At 42.6% G+C, this 21,055-nt stretch overlaps 1 protein-coding gene across 1 annotated transcript in view; it reads right to left on the bottom strand.

Annotated features, from left to right (window-relative positions):
* LOC143974320 (acetylgalactosaminyl-O-glycosyl-glycoprotein beta-1,3-N-acetylglucosaminyltransferase-like) overlaps positions 1 to 6,950 on the bottom strand; it is a 311,622-nt gene extending 304,672 nt beyond the window's left edge. The window contains exon 1 of the mRNA XM_077475567.1: positions 6,794 to 6,950. The gene's annotated coding sequence lies outside the window, so the exon portion shown is untranslated. The remainder of the gene's footprint in view (positions 1 to 6,793) is intronic.
* Positions 6,951 to 21,055: the final 14,105 nt, after the last annotated feature.

Here is a 21,055-nt window from a genome sequence, read left to right as displayed (position 1 = left end):
CTGGAATGGCAAGATTGATTTGATGGAGAACAACATCCATGCCATGCAACAACAACTGGACACTATGAGGCAGGAAATGAAGAACATGATCGATGTTTTAGGGAGAATCTAAGCCCCTTTTCCCTAAAACGAAAGATCATGTTCTTCATTTCCTTGACAAAAAGTTTTTAATGTTTTTAGAACATTGTTTTTAGAGGCCAAATTTTGAAGATGCACACGGTGTGTCAACATGTGCTATGTGCCATCAGAGGATCGCAATGTACGCATTTGGTGTTTGCAAACCCTTCCTCATTCTAGTATGTGAGAGGAAGGGATTGCACCCACCAAACACGTCCATTGAATACTCATGATGGTACATAGCACATGTTGACATTACCAATTTTTGGTGTGCATCTTCAAAATTTGGCTTTACCCCTTGTTTTCTGTAAATAGTTAAAAATTAGATTTTATATATTTTTTTTATAATTTTATTTTATATATATATATAGATATATAGATATATCTATATATTTCTATGTTTCCAAAAAAAATAAAAAATTACAAAAAAAACAAAAAAAAAACAAAAAAAAAAAATATCTAAAAAAGAGGCACTGGTTGGAATGTGCACTATTAAAAATTCCAAAAAAAAGATGTGTGTGTGTGTCTACTTCTTTCAATACTCAATACCAGTTTGGGAAGTAATTTTGTGTTTTCTGTCACAAAGGGCCTTATTTACTATTGGCAAAAACCACTTTGCAATACAAATGCACTAGGACAGGAATATGCAATTAGAGGAAATCCAGCTGTTGCAGAACTACAAGTCCCATGAAGCATAGCAAGACTGACAGCCACAAGCATGAGACCCAGAGGCATGATTGACTTGTAGTTTTGCACCAGCTGGAGGTTGGCCAATTGCATATCCCTGAATTAGGAGAATGTAGGAGACAAGCACCGTGAAAAGCAAACAAGAACCAAACTTAAAAATTTGAACAGACAATACATATTTCAAGAAAAATAAATTTTTATTGGTCAGCTGGCATTGGAATAGCCCCCCTACCATTAAAATAGCTGACATACCGGTCACGCACCTCACGTGCTGTTTGGGGGGCTAAGCCAGGAAGGGCATGATCCAGCCCTGTGAGTTCAGGTAATATTAGTCCGGCCTCAGGCCCAATAGGTTGCAGGTACTGGTTTCCTAAAAGTTTGCGGAGAAAATTGTGCAAAATGCAGCAGCAAAGAATTACATAGTTCAGTTTATACTCTGCTAAGTTGATCGCTGTCATTAACAGACGGAACCGGCTGGCCATAATGCCAAAGGCATTCTCCACAACCCTTCTTGCTCTGGCCAGCCGGTAATTAAAAACACTCCTCTCCGGGGTGAGGGTCCTTTGGGGGAAGGGTTTCATCAGATGGTCACTCAGACCGAACGCTTCATCAGCTAGAAACACAAACGGTAGACCCTCCACATTCTCGGCATCTGGTGGCAAGTCCAGGCCACCAGTGATGAGACGGTGGCAGAACTCGGTCTGCCTAAAGACTCCTCCGTCAGACATCCGGCCGTTCTTCCCCACATCCACATACAGAAAGTCACATTGTGCTGACACCACCGCCATTAGCACCACACTTTGGAACCCCTTATAATTCCAATAGTAGGACCCCGAATGGGGTGGGGGCACAATCCTCACATGTTTCCCGTCGATCGCCCCTCCACAGTTGGGAAAGTCCCAACGGGCAGCGAATTGGGAAGCCACAGTCTGCCATTCCTGTGGCGTGGAAGGAAACTGGGGAGTCAAACACAGGAAAAAAAAAAAAATGAGTCATTAAATCAAAACAATTCATAACAAATAAAACTCAAAAACATTTTGGAACAACAGTTAAACAGAAATATTGAAAAAAAAATTCTGCCAAAAAAAAAAAAAAATAGACGGCCCAATTCACAGATTACTCAGCCCTCTGATGGACCAGGGGACATAAGTTAGGTGGGTGAGTGGGGTGGGGGGACTAATTAATGAGTAGACAATACCTGCAACCAATTTGAGTGGGGTGGGGGGACTAATTAATGAGTAGACAATACCTGCAACCAATTTGAGTGGGGTGGGGGGACTAATTAATGAGTAGACAATACCTGCAACCAATTTGAGTGGGGTGGGGGGACTAATTAATGAGTAGACAATACCTGCAACCAATTTGAGTGGGGTGGGGGGACTAATTAATGAGTAGACAATACCTGCAACCAATTTGAGTGGGGTGGGGGGACTAATTAATGAGTAGACAATACCTGCAACCAATTTGAGTGGGGTGGGGGGACTAATTAATGAGTAGACAATACCTGCAACCAATTTGAGTGGGGTGGGGGACTAATTAATGAGTAGACAATCCATATATATATATATATATATATATATATATATATATATATATATATATACACACACATACACACAAAGGGTGTATACAAAGAGTATACAAAGGGTGGGGGGCAGTAAAATAGTACAATGGAGCTGACAATATGAATTATAGAGAAAAACAGTCTCGGCTGTGGGTGTATAGGGGCCCAGGATTGCATGCTGAGGACGTTAGTGAAAGCAAATATGCACGTGGGACACAAAAAGGTAAAAAGCTCAAAAAAAATGACACAAAAAAATTAAAAAAAAACATAAAAAAAAAATAAAAAAATAATGCATGCATTCATATAAAGGGGACATTCACATCATATTCCTGTCATGGATATTAAAAGTCATAATGAAATGAATACAAACATACAATGCATATAATGCAATATTAAAAGAACAAACTTACCTTCATATATTCCTTCTGCAGGACCCGAATAATGGCAGAACAGGTCTCTGGAATAATGATCCCCAGAGCCTGGGGGGAGATGCCTGTCGAGAACTTGAGGTCCTGAAGGCTTCTCCCTGTCGCCAAGTAGCGCAACGTGGCGACGAGCCTCTGCTCCGGAGTGATGGCTTGCCGCATGCAGGTATCCTGCCTGCTGATATAAGGGGTCAGCAAAGCCAGCAGACGGTGAAAAACGGGGTCCGTCATCCTGAGATAATTCCTGAAATCATCAGGATTATTCTCACGGATCTCACGGAGTAAAGGCATATGCGAGAATTGGTCACGCTGGCGCAACCAATTCTTTGCCCATGAACTCCTCCTCACCCTGTTCACAGACTGGGCTCGGGTCAAAGTATTAACCCCAACACCAAGCCCCAATATAGCACGAACTCGTTCCCGAGTACGTCCACTCTCCATGGCTTTGAAACGGTCGGCTGGACAAACAAGCTCAACTGAACGCACTGAAGAACAGCCAGACCTATGAAGAACGACCTGAAACCCAGAAACGAGCGGACCAGAAGCGCCTAACAACAGGTACAACTGATCCACGCGTACCGAAAGACAGATACAAACCTCACAGGTAGACTGCGCCGCAGTAAACGGACAAATTAAGCTGAAGTCTGAAAAGCGCGAATCGTCTCTAACCAAACTTCTACTAACGCAAAGTCAGCAGAAGGAGCCCAAAGGGTGCTTTGCTGTGTCTTGGACTTCCTATTTCTAGTCCCGTCGTACGTGCTGTACGTCATCGCGCAAGCTTTCGGCGGACTGTCTGTTCATCGTGTGTGGTCAAGTCCGTTCATTCGAAAGTAGGACGGACTGTCTGTCGGATTGTCTGACGGACTTAGTTGGACAGACAGTCCGCCCGTGTGTATGCGGCCGTACACTGCAAGTATGAGAAGTTGATGTGACAGATATATATAAGTAAGTAACTAACCATCTTCCAAAATTTCTAATTCAAATAGAAAAGATTAGAAAAAAATATAATTTAATAAAATAAAATAGAAAGAATACACAACCATCTTCTGAAATTCAAATTTCAAATAGAATAAATTTGAATTTCGAATAGTATGAATTCAAAATTTTTAATTCATTAATTTTAAATCTGGATAGAAAAGATTATAATAAAATAGAAAATAGACTAGAAAAACTATAGGACAGAACAGAATAGAATATATATTTTATTCTGTTCTGTTCTATTGTTTTTCGAGTCTATTCTTTTATATTCTATTAAAATCTTTTCTATTAAAATCGAAATCATTATATACTAAATTCGAATTTCAGAAGATGGATATATATATATATATATATATATATATATATATATATATATATATATATATATATATATATATATATATATTTCCGACATTTGAATTTCGTATAGAATGAATTTGAATTTGAATAGAAAAGATAAGAATAGAAATAGAGAATAGACTAGAACAATAGAACAGAATAGAATATAGATACTATCTATTTCATTTTACATTTTTTTGCAGATTACCATTTGTTTTAATAAGATCTCCTGCAGACTATTAGCATCTATTTTATTTTTTTCATACTATTCAAAATTCTAATTTATTCTATTCAAATTTGAATTTCAGAAGATGGTTGCATATTCTTTCTATTTTATTCTATTAATTTTTTTTTTCTATTCTGTTCTAATCTTTTCGATTTGAATTAGAAATTTTGGAAGATGGTTAGTTACTTATACTTACTTATATATATCTGTCACATCAACTTTTCATACTTGCAGTGTACCAGTGCAAAAAAAAACACACACATCTTATTTCATTGATATTTATGGTATCAATGAAGTTGTCAGCATGCCTGATTGAAGAAGTCACAGATGTCGATCGCATGGCAAGTGCATATGCTGGATGTCATTGTCCACTTGCCAAAAGTTGTGTATTGTATTTGTCCACTTGCCACGTCACCTGCCACAAGTTGTGTATTGTCCACTTGCCACGTCACCTGCCACAAGTTGTGTATTGTCCACTTGCCATGTCACCTGCCACGAGTGCCACGTGACCTGCTACGAGTGCCACGTGGCCAGCCACGAGCGCCATGTGGCCTGACACGAGTGCCATGTGGCCTGACACGAGTGCCATGTGGCCGGCCACGAGTGCCACGTGACCTGACACAAGTGCCACGTGACCGGCCACGAGTGCCACGTGACCCGACACAAGTGCCACGTGACCCGACACGAGTGCCACGTGACCTGCCACGAGTGCCACGTGACTTGACACGAGTGCCATGTGACCGACCACAAGTGCCATGTGACCAAGTTGTGGATTGTCCACTTGCCACGTCACCTGCCACCAAGCGACCCCAGATATGGGCAATATGAAAGTACTTTTCTGCAGCAGAGAATTACATTTTGCGACCCGAATTTGGGGCCACATATCTCGGGGTCACTTATAGCTAGAAACACCAAATTTGGTATGCAAACACAATAGAACTAGCACTACAACATAGGTTTCTAGCACCAAGTGACCCCAAGATACATGGCCCTAAATTCGGGTTGCAAAATATTTTCGAATCCGGTTGAAATAGTTTTGAATGCGGTTGAAATAATTTCGAATCATGTTGAAATCATTTCGAATTCGGTAGAAATATTTTCGAATTTGGTTGAAATATTTCCGAATGTGACCAATTTTTCGAATTCGGCAGAAAACTAAACGAAATATGAAAACGAATTTAATGAATTTAACGAATATAACTAAAATAAATTAATTAATTAACAAATTAAAACGAAACAAAACTAAACAAATTTTTTCCTTTTGCACATGTCTACTTTGATCCCTGACTTCTGCTTGGCTGACTATCTGTTCTGGTTACTAAAGTTTGGCTATGTTTTAACTACATTTGTTCTTTTTACCTTTATTATTAAACAAGTGTGATTTAACTGTACTTCTGTCTTCCTATTCTCTTATTTTGGCAGGAGTACATGCTGAGGGCAAACCTGGAGTGTTTCAGCTGCCTACATGTGAAAGCATTACACAGGCACTGCTTCAGCAGATGCATGCTTAGGAGAACAGCCTCACCCACTCCCCTTTCTGTACAGCCTGTGCTAATGGAGATTAGAGGTACTGCAAGCAGGTATCTATAGACTGTCAGGCTGAGTGACTGTGTGCTCAGCTGAAATTGGCTCACACATAAAACACTTAGCGACCCTGTATTTCCAGGACAACAGCCAGGACAAATTTGACATTGAGCTAACTTTCGGGACTGTCCCGGCAAATTTGTTAGTACTGGCAAGTATGCTAAAGACTATTGACAGAAGCATCTCTCTCGTTTTGTTATTATCTCACATGCATAGTGCCATATAGCTAGATCTGTGCTATTGTATGCAATTGTCACCTTCCAGTATATTAGTGGGTGAACCTGTTTATTGCAATAACATTTATATGCAGGCTGCTGGTATTTTAGCTAACCCTATTCCTTCTGATCTGGGATGCTATATCTAATTTTAGCTTAGGGATCAATATCAAGATCAGCATAGGGTAAAGCCAGGTTAGGCATCTGACAGCCACTTCTGGTAGTTAGAAGACACTGCCTTCATGTCTCCAACACAAAGACGGATGCCACATCGTCATCATCCTCCGGGGCCCCTGCAACTGGACCTTGTTGCAACATTCATCTGGAGGTATCTCTATTGATAACCATATATACCGGGGTATATGTGCACAATGCCTCCAGGACTCTTGTTGGGCCCTTTGTTGATAATACCTGTTTGTACATTTGATCTACACTATGTGGCAAAAGTATTGGGATGTGTAAAGAATAAAGTATGCAACCAAATGATATAACTTTCTAAATGCAAAAAGGGGATTATGACACAAAGTGATAAAGACCATATGATTAGGCAAAATAATAAGAATTGTGATGAAGTCCATAAAGTGCTTCAGTAAGTGCAAATAAGTGCAAGTTTACTCTGGTGTTCTTTTCATGAAAACAAACAATAAACGCCGCTTACCAGAGTTGCTGGATCTCAAATTATAGAGATCAAAAGGGCTCATACAGGGATTGCTCAGCCAAGAAATGCACTTCCACAAGCTCATCCAGTAAAGGGATCCTCTCTCCTGCAGAGGGCTATCCAGTGGTATGATATTCCTCACGGAAAAGTCAATAACCGTCTCCAGGTAATCTCTAACTGGGAATGTATCATAAAGTAAAAAGAAGAGGCTTCATAGTGGAAGCTATTTGCACTTTGGATTAGAATTTTGCACAGTGAACTTTTCTATATGATTGAAGATAAGCTTTGTTCAGAACTAGTAGAGCACATATGACTGATTATTTTTTTTTTTTTTTATTATTATTTATGCACTATTTATACATAATTTTGTAACACTGATGCACTTGTGGTCTTGGGTGATCCAAACCCATCATTGGTAACACCTTTTATATTGCTATTTGCTGTGATTATGCCATTCATCACTGTTGAGCGTTATCATTAATTTAGTTATCCACGCCCTCCACTTTACCTATTACATTATTCCCTCTCCAATGGGGGATATACCTCTCTTTCACAACAACCTGAAGTAGGGAGGGATTCCTATTATGATGATGGCTAAAGTGCCTAGAGATTCTATGACCTATGAAACCTTTTTGTATATTCGCAAGGTGTTCCCCTATTCATACATTAAGTGCCCTTGTGGTCCTCCCAATATACTGAAGGCCACATGGACTCCTAAGGAGATAAATGACTCCTATAGTTCTACGGGTGATAAAATCTGTGATGTTATAGACTTTAGAAGTAACATGTGAGGAAAAGGATGAGGTCTTTATAGTTCTTGAAGTTTTACAAACGGTGCATCTTTTACATGGAAAAAATCCTTTTAGGTTCCCAAACATACCCATTTCTCTTTCGTTCATTGACGGACACAGCACCTTTAAATCTTGACTGTAGGGTTATCACGCCACCTTCAGGAGGTCTAGGCAGTAAGACATGTAAAAACAGCAGAACTGCATAGTTCCGCCCAGGGGGCGGTCCCTCTGGCTATAACCCCTCAGCCTGCTTCCTGCAGCTCAGTTTTTTTCTGCCTAGTGAAGGAGAAGGACCTAGGCTCCCTGAAGGGACCATTGGTCCTGGAGATTTGTCAGGAACCATGAAACAGACAGAGACAGAAGTACAATCAAATCACACTTGTTTATTAATAAAAATAAAAAGGTAAATAGAAAAAAGCGTAGTCAAGCATAGCCAGAGTCCAGTAGCCAGATCGGGTAGTCAGCCAGTCCAAAGTTCATAAACCAGATCAGGTATTCAGCCAGTCCAGACGTCAGGGATCCAAGGAGAGCAACTGCAAGCAGGATAGAAGCCAGGAGGAATGTCAGCAAGCCAGTCTTGAAACAAACAGCAGGAGATGGTTCCTATTGATGTGACCAACACGAAGGCAAAGGAAAGAGTGAGCTGGAAGGCTTTAAATAGGCAGGTTAGATGAGCATCATCGGGAACAGCTGGTAACTGTGGAAAGAGAAGAGAGCTGGCAATTAGCCAACAGCTGAGTGGCCAGCCCAGAGGAGGAAGGGCTAAGCCAGCCCTGACAGTACTCCCCTCAATGACCGTCAGGTAAGCGATCCCAGTCCGACAGGGCGTCTGCTGATGGACAAAAGCGTCCCTGGTTTCACAAGGCCAATAAGTCTGCGAGCAAAAATGCTACTGCATATAGGTTTGCCCCCGCCCGACAACCGGGTGAGAAGTCACCTTTGGGAGTTTACAGCTCAGTGGACCTAGTACGCCTGGTGGTGGATGCTCCTTGGCAATTACCGATGCGAGAAGACCTCCTATCGCAAGGTCCGATTCTCCATCCCACTTTACCGTCGCTTGTTTTAACGGCATGGCTGTTGAAAGCCAGGTACTAAAAGACAGAGGTCTGTCAGACTCAGTAATTTCCACTATGCTGAGGGCACAGAAATCGTCTTCTTTGAAGATTTACCATCGTACGTGAAAGGTCTATATCTCCATGTGTGAGGAGATGGAATGACGTCCGCGCACTTATTCCATTTCCAGGATCCTGCTGTTTTGGATCAGAAACTTGCCTTAAAGCGGGAGTTCCGCCGTTTTTTTTTTTTTTAAAAGCCAGCAGCTACAAATACTGCAGCTGCTGACTTTTAAAATAAGGACACTTACCCGCCCAGCGTGCCTGCGATGTCGGCACCCGAAGCCGATCTCTCGATCGTCTCTCGGGTGCTGCCGCCGCCATCATGGGTATGGGAATCAGGAAGTGGAGCCTTGCGGCTTCATTTCCCGGTTCCCTACTGCACATGCGCGAGTCGTGCTGCGCAATAAGGATGGTCCCCGCTGTCTCTGGGATCCGTGTGTTTCCCAGGAGACAGCGGGGGACCTGCAGAAAGGGGCGTAGATTCTGCGGAAAGGGGCGTAGATTCTGCAGATATCTATGCCGGAAGTGGGTGCAGATACCTGTACTGTACAGGTACCTGCACCCCCCTCCCCCATGAAAGGTGCCAATTGTGGTGCAGGAGGGGGGGAGGGTTCCAATGAGCGGAAGCTCCACTTTAGGGTGGAGCTCTGCTTTAAGCACCATCAAGGGACAGATATCAGCCTTGGCTGTCTTTTTCAAATGCCCCTTGGCGTCCCAATCACTGGTAAACACCTTTGTGCAGGGGGTTCGGCGTGTAGTCCCTCCGGTTCAACCACCTCTACCTCTGTGGGATCTGAACCTGGTGCTATCGACGCTTCAGAAACCGCCATTTGAGAACATCAGGGAAATTCCCTTGTCGACTCTTTCCCAGAAAGTTGTCTTTTTAGTGGCTATTACATCTGCCAGGAGGGTTTCTGATGCTTGCTTTGGCCGCAAAGTTTTGCAGGCGGCTGTGTAAAAGTTTCAATTTACACTCTTTTCTTAAAGAAAGTTACAGTTTTGTTGTAAGGGCATTTTCTGATGCATGCGTTGGCCGCAAGTTCTGATGCGATCATTTCAGATGGCAACTCCTCTATTGAGACGTGCTTCTGGTTCTGGGTGAAGTTATGTTTTTTGCTGTTTCCACCCATTCTTTTGACACTGCTTGGGGATGTCCCTACGGTCAAGATTTAAAGGAGCTGTGTCCTTCAATGAATGAAAGAGGAAATAGGATATTTGTACTCACCGTAAAATCCTTTTCTCTGAAGTTCATTGACGGACACAGCACCCACCCCTCCTATTTTTACATTGTACTGCTTGATGACGTACTGAGCTACAGGAAGCAGGCTGAGGGGTTATATCCAGAAGGACCGCCCCCTGGGCGGAACTATGCAGTTCTGATGTTTTTACATGTGTTATATGTTCTGCCTGGTCCTCTCCTGAAGGTGGCGTGATAACCTTACCGTCAAGATTTAAAGGAGCTGTGTCCGTCAATGAACTTCAGAAAAAAGGATTTTACGGTGAGTAAAAAAATCATATTTTTTTGAGGAGGACCTATTGTACTAGGTGCCAGTACATCTTTCAGAGTTTGATTTGTTCTATCACATTTGGTTTATCTGGAAGTTTTGGTCCTAGTATTTTATCACTCTTTAAAACTTTCCAGTGTTTTCTGATGATTTTATTCACCCACCAGTATTGGGATGAGAAAGTAGTTAAAAAGGCCCACTCAAACTTATTATTATTCACCATATCCTTATTTTTAGCGGCCAACAAACTCTTTCTATTTAGGAGTGAAACATCTTGTAATTCTTTATCCAAGCTTCTAAAGTCATACTCTTTTTCCATAAACCGATCTTTTAATACGTTGGCCTGGGATTCAAAATTCTCTAAGCAGAAACAATTTCTTCTGATACATTGAAATTGTCCCTTGGGTATGGCTTTAAATCAATTCAGGTGATGGCAGCTGTCTGTTGGAATATATCCATTTCTGTCTGTAGATTTGAAAAATATTTTAGTTAGCAGTTGGCCTTGGTCTTTAAAAATAACCAAAACCAAGAAATTCACTGATGACCTGGACCAGGTCCAGCCTGCTTCCTGGTACTACATTCATATGTGACTTTTATCCCCTATTGATTATTATTGAGAGTGAGACTCAACATAAATGAACATAAAGATTCCTCGTCCCCCTTCCATAGGAAAAAGGCGTCGTCTAGATAGTGACACCAAAAAAATACGGGAATCATTTAGGGAGAAAAGAATGTCAAGAATGTCATTCTCCCATAAAGCCATAAAAAGATTAACGAGGCTTGGTGCAAATTTCGCCCCCATTGCCACTTCTGTGCTGTAAATATTCTCCTCCATAGTAAAAATAGTTATGCTCCATAGCAAATTGTAATACCTTCAAAATAAAATCCAAGGTGGTAGCATTCAAGGATTATTCCCTAGTTAGGAAATATCCTGCCGCTTGATATCCCAACTCATGTGGGATAATAGTACAGTATATAAAGAGGAGACTTGAGCTATTAAAAATTCTTGCTCTTTCTTATTTATAATTCCCTTCCTGTATCCTTCCTGAATCATATTATTTAGTAATCTTTTATATGCACTCATGAGGGTCCCTTTTAAGGATGGTATATGTATTCCTGTCAAAAAAGAGATGATCCATCTCATCTAAATAATCCTGTTTTTGTTAAAAGCACAATTCCTCCTCCTTTATCAGCTGGGAGTATAATTAGGTTTCTTATCTCGCATAGCAATTCTATACCTTCATGTATATCTTTCTGAAGTTCCTTTTTAAAATTAACTCATTGTAGGTTCTGTAAAACAAATTCTTTAAATACTGAAATACTAGGGGCAGGCTTACCAGGAGGATTAAATAAAGATGCATTTCTCAAACCAGTTCCTTTTAATCTTGCCTCTTATCTTATAGTTAGTATCATTACTGATTGGGTTGGATAAAAAATTTAATTTTATGCTCAACTTCCTAGCATACTTTTGAACATCTATGAACATCTGAAATTTGTTCAGGGATTTTTTGGGGCATATTTTAAACCTTGATTCAATGCTATTCTTTTCAAATTCAGTCAACTCCACTTAGATTAAAACTGACCTTACACATTACTTCTTTCTTTTTTTGGGGAATACCTCCCCTGCATCCTCTCTTAGTCTTCCTTTTTTGTTCTATCCTTTTCCTTGAAAATAGTCTATTTTGTTCCTCAAAGGAGCTGCTCCAGGTGGTCCATCATTGGGACGAACATAGTTGACCCAAGGAGGTACATATCCTGTGATCTGGTATTCTCCTTCATCCTCAGTTTCGCCACAGTAATCCTGTAATGATCCAAAATAGTTTCCCACCAGAATGTCATATCACCAAGGAACACTGGGGAAATTAGGAGGACCTTAATAAAATCCTCCCCCTCCCGGTGGTCTTCTCTGTGAGGGGTCATCATAACTGCCATTGTGATCCATATTGGATTGTCTTCCTTGGGGATAGGAATAATGGTTGGCATAATAATTACTATAGGGTGTGTGGGGCGGTGTGTTCCCTCTATTGGGTCCTGGTTGTGGAAGCCTACGCTGATTTCTAAAAGTTTTAGGCGGGGGATATTGACAATAATTCCTTGGTGCATTATTTGGCAGTCTAGCTGTACCATTATTTCCTTTTTTCCTATGCTGATGTGGTGTACGGCACCCCCCCACCCCGGGGGTCCCAAATCCCTATGGGTTGGGGACCAAGCTCTGATCCCATGTTTTCAAAAGGAGGGTGGAGTTGTGTACTTGTTTGATTCTCAGAGCTGTCAATACTGACAGCTTCAGATGGTTGTGTGCAATCCTTATATATTGTATTTCCTGCCATTTAAAGACATTGTGGGACTTATAGTCCTCCACGCCACTTAAATATTTCTTCAATTTTTTGATTCTCTATTCCTCTTCTACCATAATTTCCCATAAAAGGAAGACCAAGAGAGGATGCAGGGGAGGGAAGTGGAGCCATTCCCAAAAAAAGAAAGAGGTAACGTTTGAGGGCATTTTTAATCTAAGTGGAGTGGAGTTGACTGAATCTGAAAAAATAACATTAAATCAAGGTTTAAAATATGCCCCCAAAAATTTCCCGAACAAATTTCAGATGTTCATAGATGTTCAAAAGTATGCTAGGAAGTTGAGCATAAAATTACTTTTTGATCCAATCCAATCAATAAGGATACTAATTATAAGGCAGGAGGCAAGTTTAAAGGAACAGGTTTGAGAAATGCATATTTATTTAATCCTCCTGGTAAGCCTGCCTAGTATTTCAGTATTTTTTTTAATGATTTTTATTGGAAAGTTTCACTGTGGAGGTATAAAACAGGGTCATTGGGGCATACCCCGGCCAATTAATGCACATAACCATGTGCATAAAAGTGTGCAAGCCACTGTTTATCTCAAAACTAAACATACAGTATCTCACAAAACTGAGTACACCCCTCATATTTCTGTAAATCTTTTATTATATCTTTTCATGTGACAACACTTACAACTTACTCTTTGCTACAATGTAAAGTAGTGAGTGTAGAGCTTGTATAACCGTGTAAATTTGATGTCCCCTCAGAATAACTCAAGCCATTAATATCTAAACCACTGGCAACAAAAGTGAGTACACTCCTAAGTGAAAATGTCAAAATTGGGCCTAAATTGTCAATATTTTGTGTTGCCACCATTATTTTCCAGCACTGCCTTGATCCTCTTGGGCATGGAGTTCACCAGAGCTTCACAGGTTGCCACTGGAGTCCTCTTCCACTCCTCCATGATGACATCATGGAACCGATGGATGTTAGAGACCTTGCGCTCTTCCAATTTCCGTTTGAGGATACCCCACGGAGATGCTAAATAGGGTTTAGGTCTGGAGATATGCTTGGCAGGTCCATTACCTTAACCCTCAGCTACTTTAGCAAGGCATGGGTCGTCTTGTAGGTGTGTTTAGGGTCATTAACAATGAACTGTAGCTCCCCAGTGTCGGCAGCACTCATACAGCCCCAGACCATGACACTCCCACCACCATGCTTGACTGTAGGGAAGACACACTTGTCTTTGTACTCCTCACCCGGTTGCCGCCACACACGCTTGACACCATCTGAACCAAATACATTTATCTTGGTCTCATCAGACCACAGGACATGGTTCCAGTAATCCATGTCCTTAGTCTTCTTGTCTTCAGCAAACTGTGGGCTTTATTGTGCATCATCTTTAGAAGAGGCTTCCTTCTGGGACAACAGCCATTCATCCCAGAAGGAAGCCTTGATGCAGTGTGTGGCGTATTGTGGGTTGTGAAATGGTAAAGGGGGCGCTAAAATAAAATAATAACAATAAAGTACTCTAGTGCCTAATACTGCAGGTATCTTACTATTCAATACATACTGCAATATACACTAAATACATAAGATTAATTAACTCAAAAAAGTGAACATATATAAAAAGTAAACAAATTGTCCATATGTATAGAAAATAGTGAAAATGAAGTAGGAATAAATCCTGTGTCCCGTCACCGCTTCGGAGGAATGGACAAACACAGCACCCAGTGAATTATGGTAAGTAGCCTACTCACCAACTCACCTTGACCCCATTTATTTAAAAAGTAAGGTCAGGTGAAGCTTTAGCAGGTTTAGGGAACTGCCAACCTTGATGGAGTAACTCTGCTTAGGTGTACCAGTGATATTGATTCAATCAGCGTTTGCTCAGGAAAAAATATAGAGAGATCCAGACCATGGCATAATAACATTTTATTTAAAATAACATAAGAACAAAAATAGCCAAATGGCCTCTTACTTTAAAAGTGCCATAGCCTTGGCACTAGAGGGGACGAACGTATCAGACCGGGTGAATTGGAACCTAGCTGTGTCGGTTCTGCTGCTTGAATTGGCGTGCGCTCCACCCCCTGGACCTCGGGAACCAAGCGTTCGGACCAAAACAATGTGACCGGAATGCGCCTCGATGTACGTTTCGTCATAATGGCGTCATCAGGAAGCATTCCCGTCACTTGGCAAACAATGTTTTTATTTGGTCGGAAAGTCTGTGAATGGCTCGAATTTGATTAACTGCATTATCGCCATCTTGTGGACAAGTAAGATAATGCACCCAATATATGGTAACATACTAGCCTTTTCACAACACACCCAGTTTGACCATTAGTATATCAAGTATACAAATACATATAAAATAAAAATAACAGAACATTTCTCTCTACTGTATTTAAATTCAAATATAGATAATGTATTCCTCTTACAATTGTTTATCAACCTATTCTTACATATACTAATACATTTCTATGCTACACAACTTCCCTCAGTAACAACAACTCCAATACTAAAAGAACAATCAATAATTTTTTTGAAAACTATTTAGGTCAACATCTATATTCAAACCTGCAGGCTGCAAAGTGTCTAAAGTGTATAACCATTTTGTCTCATTTTGTGAGACCGCTTTTGTGAGATTAGTATCTCTCCAATGTTTTTTTTATCTTATCTATACCAAAGAACTTAGCTAGAGTGGGGTCTTTATTATGAAACCTTTTGAGAGACTATGTTTGTCTAACCCATTTTTGATGTTTGTTAAATGTTCATTGATCCTAGTACATAACTTGCATGTGGTTCTTCCTACGTACTGTTTGGGACATGGACATTGTACTACATATGTAACCTTTTCAGAATCCCATGTAATTAATGGTTTGATTTTACATTTTTTCTTAGTCACTACAGATTGAAAACTTTCTATTTTTCTTTTGGGTCTCTTCATAATTTTACATGCTTTACACTAAGTACTTAGATTACTTGGTGACAAATTGACATATAATTCACTGGGTGCTGTGTTTGTCCATTCCTCCGAAGCGGTGACGGGCACAGTATTTATTCCTACTTAATTTTCACTATTTTCTACACATATGGACAATTTGTTTACTTTTTATATATGTTCACTTTTTTGAGTTGATTAATCTTATGTATTTAGTGTATATTGCAGTGTGTATTGAATAGTAAGATACCTGCGGTATTAAGCACTAGAGCACTTTATTGTTATTTTTTTATTTTCGCGCCCCCTTTACCATTTCACAACCCACAACTCACAAAGTCAAGTTTTCTTGCAGTTTTGAGGGGAGCAGCTTATATATTTATTCACATATTTGTAGTCCAAGCACGGGGTATTCCAAATTATTTTTTTTCTTCTAGTGTGTGGCGTATGGTCTGAACACTGACAGGCTGACCCCCCACCCCTTCAACCTCTGCAGAACTGCTGCCAGCACTCATACATCTTTTTCCCAAAGACAACCTCTGGATATGATGCTGAGTACCTGAACTCAACTTCTTTGGTCGACCATGGTGAGGCCTGTTCTGAGTGGAAACTGTCCTGTTAAACCGCTGTATGGTCTTGGCCACTGTGCTGCAGCTCAGTTTCAGGGTCTTGGCAATCTTCTTATAGCCTAGGCCATCTTTAGGTAGAGTTATTTTTTTCAGGTCCCCAGAGAGTTCTTTGCCATGAGGTGCCATGTTGAACTTCCAGTGACCAGTATGAGTGAGTGAGAGCGATAAAACCAAATTCAACACACCTGTTCCCCATTCACACCTGAGACCTTGTAACACTAATGAGTCACATGACATCAGGAAGGGGAAGTGGCTAATTGGGCCCAATTTGGACATTTTAACTTAGGCGTGTATTCACTTTTGTTGCCAGCGGTTTAGACATTAATGGTTGTGTATTTAGTACATATCTTGTACCCAGTTTTCACATGGTAGGATGATGGTAGGAGATATCTATTCCTGTAGGACATCTCATCCCTCTTATATGTCTGAGCCAGACGTTACGAGAACAGCTAGGGTCGAGTGTGTTCACTCGACCTCTGGACTAACACCCCCACTCACTTGTCTGGGGCCTGGACCTCATCACTCAACAGGGCCAGGTAGTTATTAAGAGTATCTAACCAGGGCAGTCCCCTACAGACTGATAATCTGTCATGGACTCTGAGTCTGTCCACAAGTGCCGGACTTTTTCATATCCTCAGGGCAAATATGTTGCAAATATGTTGCTTTGTAGAGGGGTATCATTGTTTTAATCAATGTTTTCCACAATGACAGGGTAGGGGGGTTGTCTGACTTCCATTTTTTGTACTATGGCTTTCCTCACATAAAATAAAGGATACCTATTAGGGTGCGGGTTACTTTAGCTAATGCCAGCTGTTCCATAAGGCCAAGGAGACAAGGTAGTCAGTCCATGGCTAAATTGAGTTACCTCCCTCCAATAATCTTGAACCTATGGGCAATCCCAGAATAAATGTAGGAAGCCTGCAGGGATACTAGAGCATCTCCAGCAAGCAGCCGATTAGGTTGGGTATATGCGATGAAGGCGTTGGGGCATATAGTATATTCTGTGCAGGATTTTGAATTGGATTAACTTGTCCCTAGTTGCAACTCGTGGTTGAAGCGGGTAATTCCACATGTCTTCCCAGTCTTCACTGTCCAGCTCCCGCACCTCCGCCCGCCACAGATCTCGCAACCCATCCAATCCAACCTGATTGGGTGGCAGCAGTACCCGGTATATTTGAGATAGTGGCTTTGATAGTTCAGCATCGTTTAGCAGGGTTTTGAGATCGTCATGCTCTATCCAGAGCGGAACCAATTTAAATTTGTGAGCCAAAGGCGTGACGGAGCTGCAGGAACCTGAAGAGAAAGAATTCGGAATTTGTGTTTCAGTAAAAAGTGAACAACCCCGAACCATCGCATATATACTTCAGATATCTGATGCAACTGCCAGCCCACAGGCCTTGTAGGGTCTTGTAGAGAGTGAAATTCCCTCGGCCTGGGATTACACCAGTGCGGTGTACTAGGGGACCATATGGCTTTCACCAGGTTAGGTTTTATTACCACTGTGCAAAAAAAGTCCTGATAACCGCTTTCATAGCCTGTGTTAAAAGAATCAGAGAACCCCCAATCCCCCTATACAGGGCATTGCGAAGGGCATCATAGGATCCCAAATGTACTGCCTCCAGGACTACTGACGCACTGGTATACTTTGTGATCAGCCAGTTGTGGGCATGGGTGAGCATTGCTGCCAAGTAGTATGTGTGGACGTCGGGGCAGGCAAGTCCCCCCTGTGTCCAGGGCCTGCGGAGAATTTTCCTGCTAAATCTGGTCGGATATGATTGCCACAGGAAGGAAGCTATTAGGGAATCTAATTTGGAAGAGGGTTTTAGGTATCCACATCGGGGAGTGCCTTAAAATATACAATAATACTGGAAGCAGTTTCATTTTAATTAAATACATTTTTCTTATAAGTGTTAGTGGGACATTTGACCAGGCCTTTAACTTAGATTTACACCATTTCAGCACCGGGAACAAATGAAGTTTACTGAAATCCTGAATGTTGCGAGAGATATTGATCCCTAAGTATCTAATGGTACCTGCCCATTGTAGAGGTAAATTATGATTATTCAGCTGCTTCACCCCTGGATCCATGGGAAGAATGAGTGACTTGCTTCAGTTGGTGTGGAGGCCAGAAAGAGTGGCAAAGCGGTCCAGAATCTTTAGCGCCATGGAAAGTGAGGGGCCAGGGTCTCGCAAAAAGAGGATTAGGTCATCCACATATACTGCTAGTTTCTCAGCTATTGAGCCGTCCTGTTTTTGTGACGTCACCGCTCTTTTGCTGATTGGTCTCAATGATGTCCCCGCCCATTATGGTGTCACAGTCCCAGAGGATGCTGGGACTGTGACATCATAATAGGCGGGGACATCATCCGGCGATGTCCCAATATAAGTCACCATGCGCCCGGTCCCCATCATTTTGAGCGGAGGGAGCGACGAGGCAACATCTGAAGAGAAGAACAGAAGGCGGCGACAGAAGACCGGGCCACCGCCTGTAAAAGAGCTAGAAGAAGGCACGGTGGCCCGGCAGAAGAACCGAAGAGGGGGACAAGACCCCCGAAGTCGGAAGAAGAGGCCGGCGGCGAGGAAGAAAGCCGGCTCCTCCGCTAGCAAAAGAGCTAGCAGAAGATAGCGGAGGAGTCCGGCGAGAAGACCCCCGAAGACGGAAGACCCCCAGAGCTGTGCAATAAACTATTTTAACCCTGTGTTGTTTTTTTTGTACTTTTTCCACAGGTGAATGGGTAGGGGTAATGGGCAGACCCCGACAACCAACGGCCAGGGTTGTCGAGAAGCGGCCCTTGTCCTCATCAACATGGGGACAAGGTGCTTTGGGGTGGGGGGCCGCGCGGCCCCCCTTCCCCAAGGCACCCCCATGTTGAGGGCACTCGGCCTGGTACAGCTCAGGAGGGGGGGGGGCGCGTCCCCCCTTTCCTGGCCGGCCGGGTAGCGTGCTCGGACAAGGGTCTGATGTGGACCTGGAGGGGGACCCCCACGCTGATTTTTTCGGAGTTGGGGTTCCCCTTTAAGTCCATACCAGGTGACGGGGCCAGCGACGCATCCTTCGTGGGCCCCACCTACCTGGAGACGTGCTCAAAATGAGCTGACTTTTCTCTGAGCGGGAAAAGTCCGTTCATTTCGAAAGTACGGCGGGAAGATTGGAGTGCAAAACTATTTTGGGGGATTGTCCGGCGGACTTGAGTTTGCCAGACTTTTCCACCCGATTGTGTGATCGTGTGTACGCGGCATTAGATTTGCAAAACTGAATTGGATATTCGTTCACAAACTATTGATTGTGCATAATCTTTCACCATATCACGATATCTACCTATATTTCTAACACTGTAGAGCCTGTTGTATCTGACTCCAATTTGGAGGTTATTACTCTATCTATATATCCCTTGAGTACTACTGAGATTGAACTACTAAAATTGGGTCTCAGTTTCTGCCCCAACTCCCCGCCGAACTCCCCGCTGAACAGATTTGTTTTGATCAAGGATCTTCACCTGTTTGCCAGGAAGTTGACCTACAAATATATGTTTGATAAGGATAGAAGAGAGAGGCAGACTGAGGCATCAAACCAAGAGATATGGAAAGATTTCACAGTGGCGGAGTTTCGAGAACTGAGAGATCTGGTCCTCTTGTTGGAGGAAAATTAGGACATCCCAACACAGGGAACCCAACAGGAGTCTGATGAAGCTAGGGGGCTTCGGGTTCAATTGACTCAATATTAAATAAAAATAAAATCACTGGGCAATACAGTCAAAAAAAGTCTACTCAATTTCCTTTTTTACATACTAACCCCAACATTTTCCTTACTCAAGCGATCAGAGAGATCAAATCTTCTATTTTTTTTCAAACCGATAGGTCACAATCTTAGTCATGCACACAGAATTGCACTTCAGGGTCTCCGTAAGAATTCCCACTTGGTGATCAAGCTCTCGGACAAGGGTGGAAATGTGGTAGTAGTGCATGAGTTATATAGTAATATGTGTTGGGACATCCTCAAAAATCTATCTTGGTATAGACCAATATCTGAGAAGGTCATAACTAGATTTAATCAACAATATGACAACACCATTTCTGATGGCTTGATAACCAAGGAAATTTTTGATTGTATACAGGTTGTTAGATACCCGACTGATGAGCCCGACTTGATGGAAGAAGACCTCTCTTACAGCTCTGGTTCAGGGACCACTGGAATGGAGACAGTGGTCCCGTGAGCACAGCGGGGTAGGAGTGTCTGACTGGAAGCATCGGCTGGTTCCTCCTGGATACTGGAACTGCAGGGAAGATGGTGGATAAACCGGCAGCGAACAGCAGGCACGGGCAGCGGCAGCAAGGACCGAGTGCGAAACACTTGAACAGCAGAAGAATGGTCAGGCAGGCCAGGTCACAACAGTTAACTCAGACAGGTAAGTAAAGCAGGCAGAAGCGAAGTGCAGGCAGGCAGGGGTTCGGCAACAGAGGTTCAGTCCAAGGCAAAGGTCAAGCAGGCCAGGGTCAGGGCAGGAGAGGTCAGCGAGGTCAGATGGAAGCCGGATCAGATATCACAAACACTAGGCAGATAGCAAGTAGTTCGGATACAGAGCTGCAGACAAACAGCACCGGGCAGATGCAGCAGCCTCCTTTAAAAAGGGCCACTTGCACCAAACAGCACTAACACGCACACGTGCGCGCTCCCGGAGCATGCGCTGGCGCACACACACGTGCCGATGCCTGGCCTGCCCAGCGGCATGCGCGCACGTGCTGTGCGGGAGAAACTCTGACATTGCCCCCCCACAAGGGGCAACCTCCGGGTGCCCACAAGGTGCCTCTTCTCCGGATGAGCGGAGAAAAAGGCACGGACTAGTCTGTTGGCATGCAAATTGCCATCGGGTTCCCACTAATTACTTTCTGGACCGTAACCCTTCCACTTAACCAAAAATTGTCTCTGCCCTTGCCTCCTTCTACAATCGAGGACAGCCTCCACCTCCTATTCTTCGCTACCATCGATAA

Source organism: Lithobates pipiens, unplaced genomic scaffold, assembly GCF_037356315.1.
Source record: "Lithobates pipiens isolate NorthernLeopardFrog02 unplaced genomic scaffold, aLitPip1_a1.2 Scaffold_13, whole genome shotgun sequence".
NCBI classification, from domain to species: Eukaryota; Metazoa; Chordata; class Amphibia; order Anura; family Ranidae; genus Lithobates; species Lithobates pipiens.
Note: the sequence above shows the minus strand (reverse complement) of the source record. Positions and strands in the feature narration are given on the sequence as shown.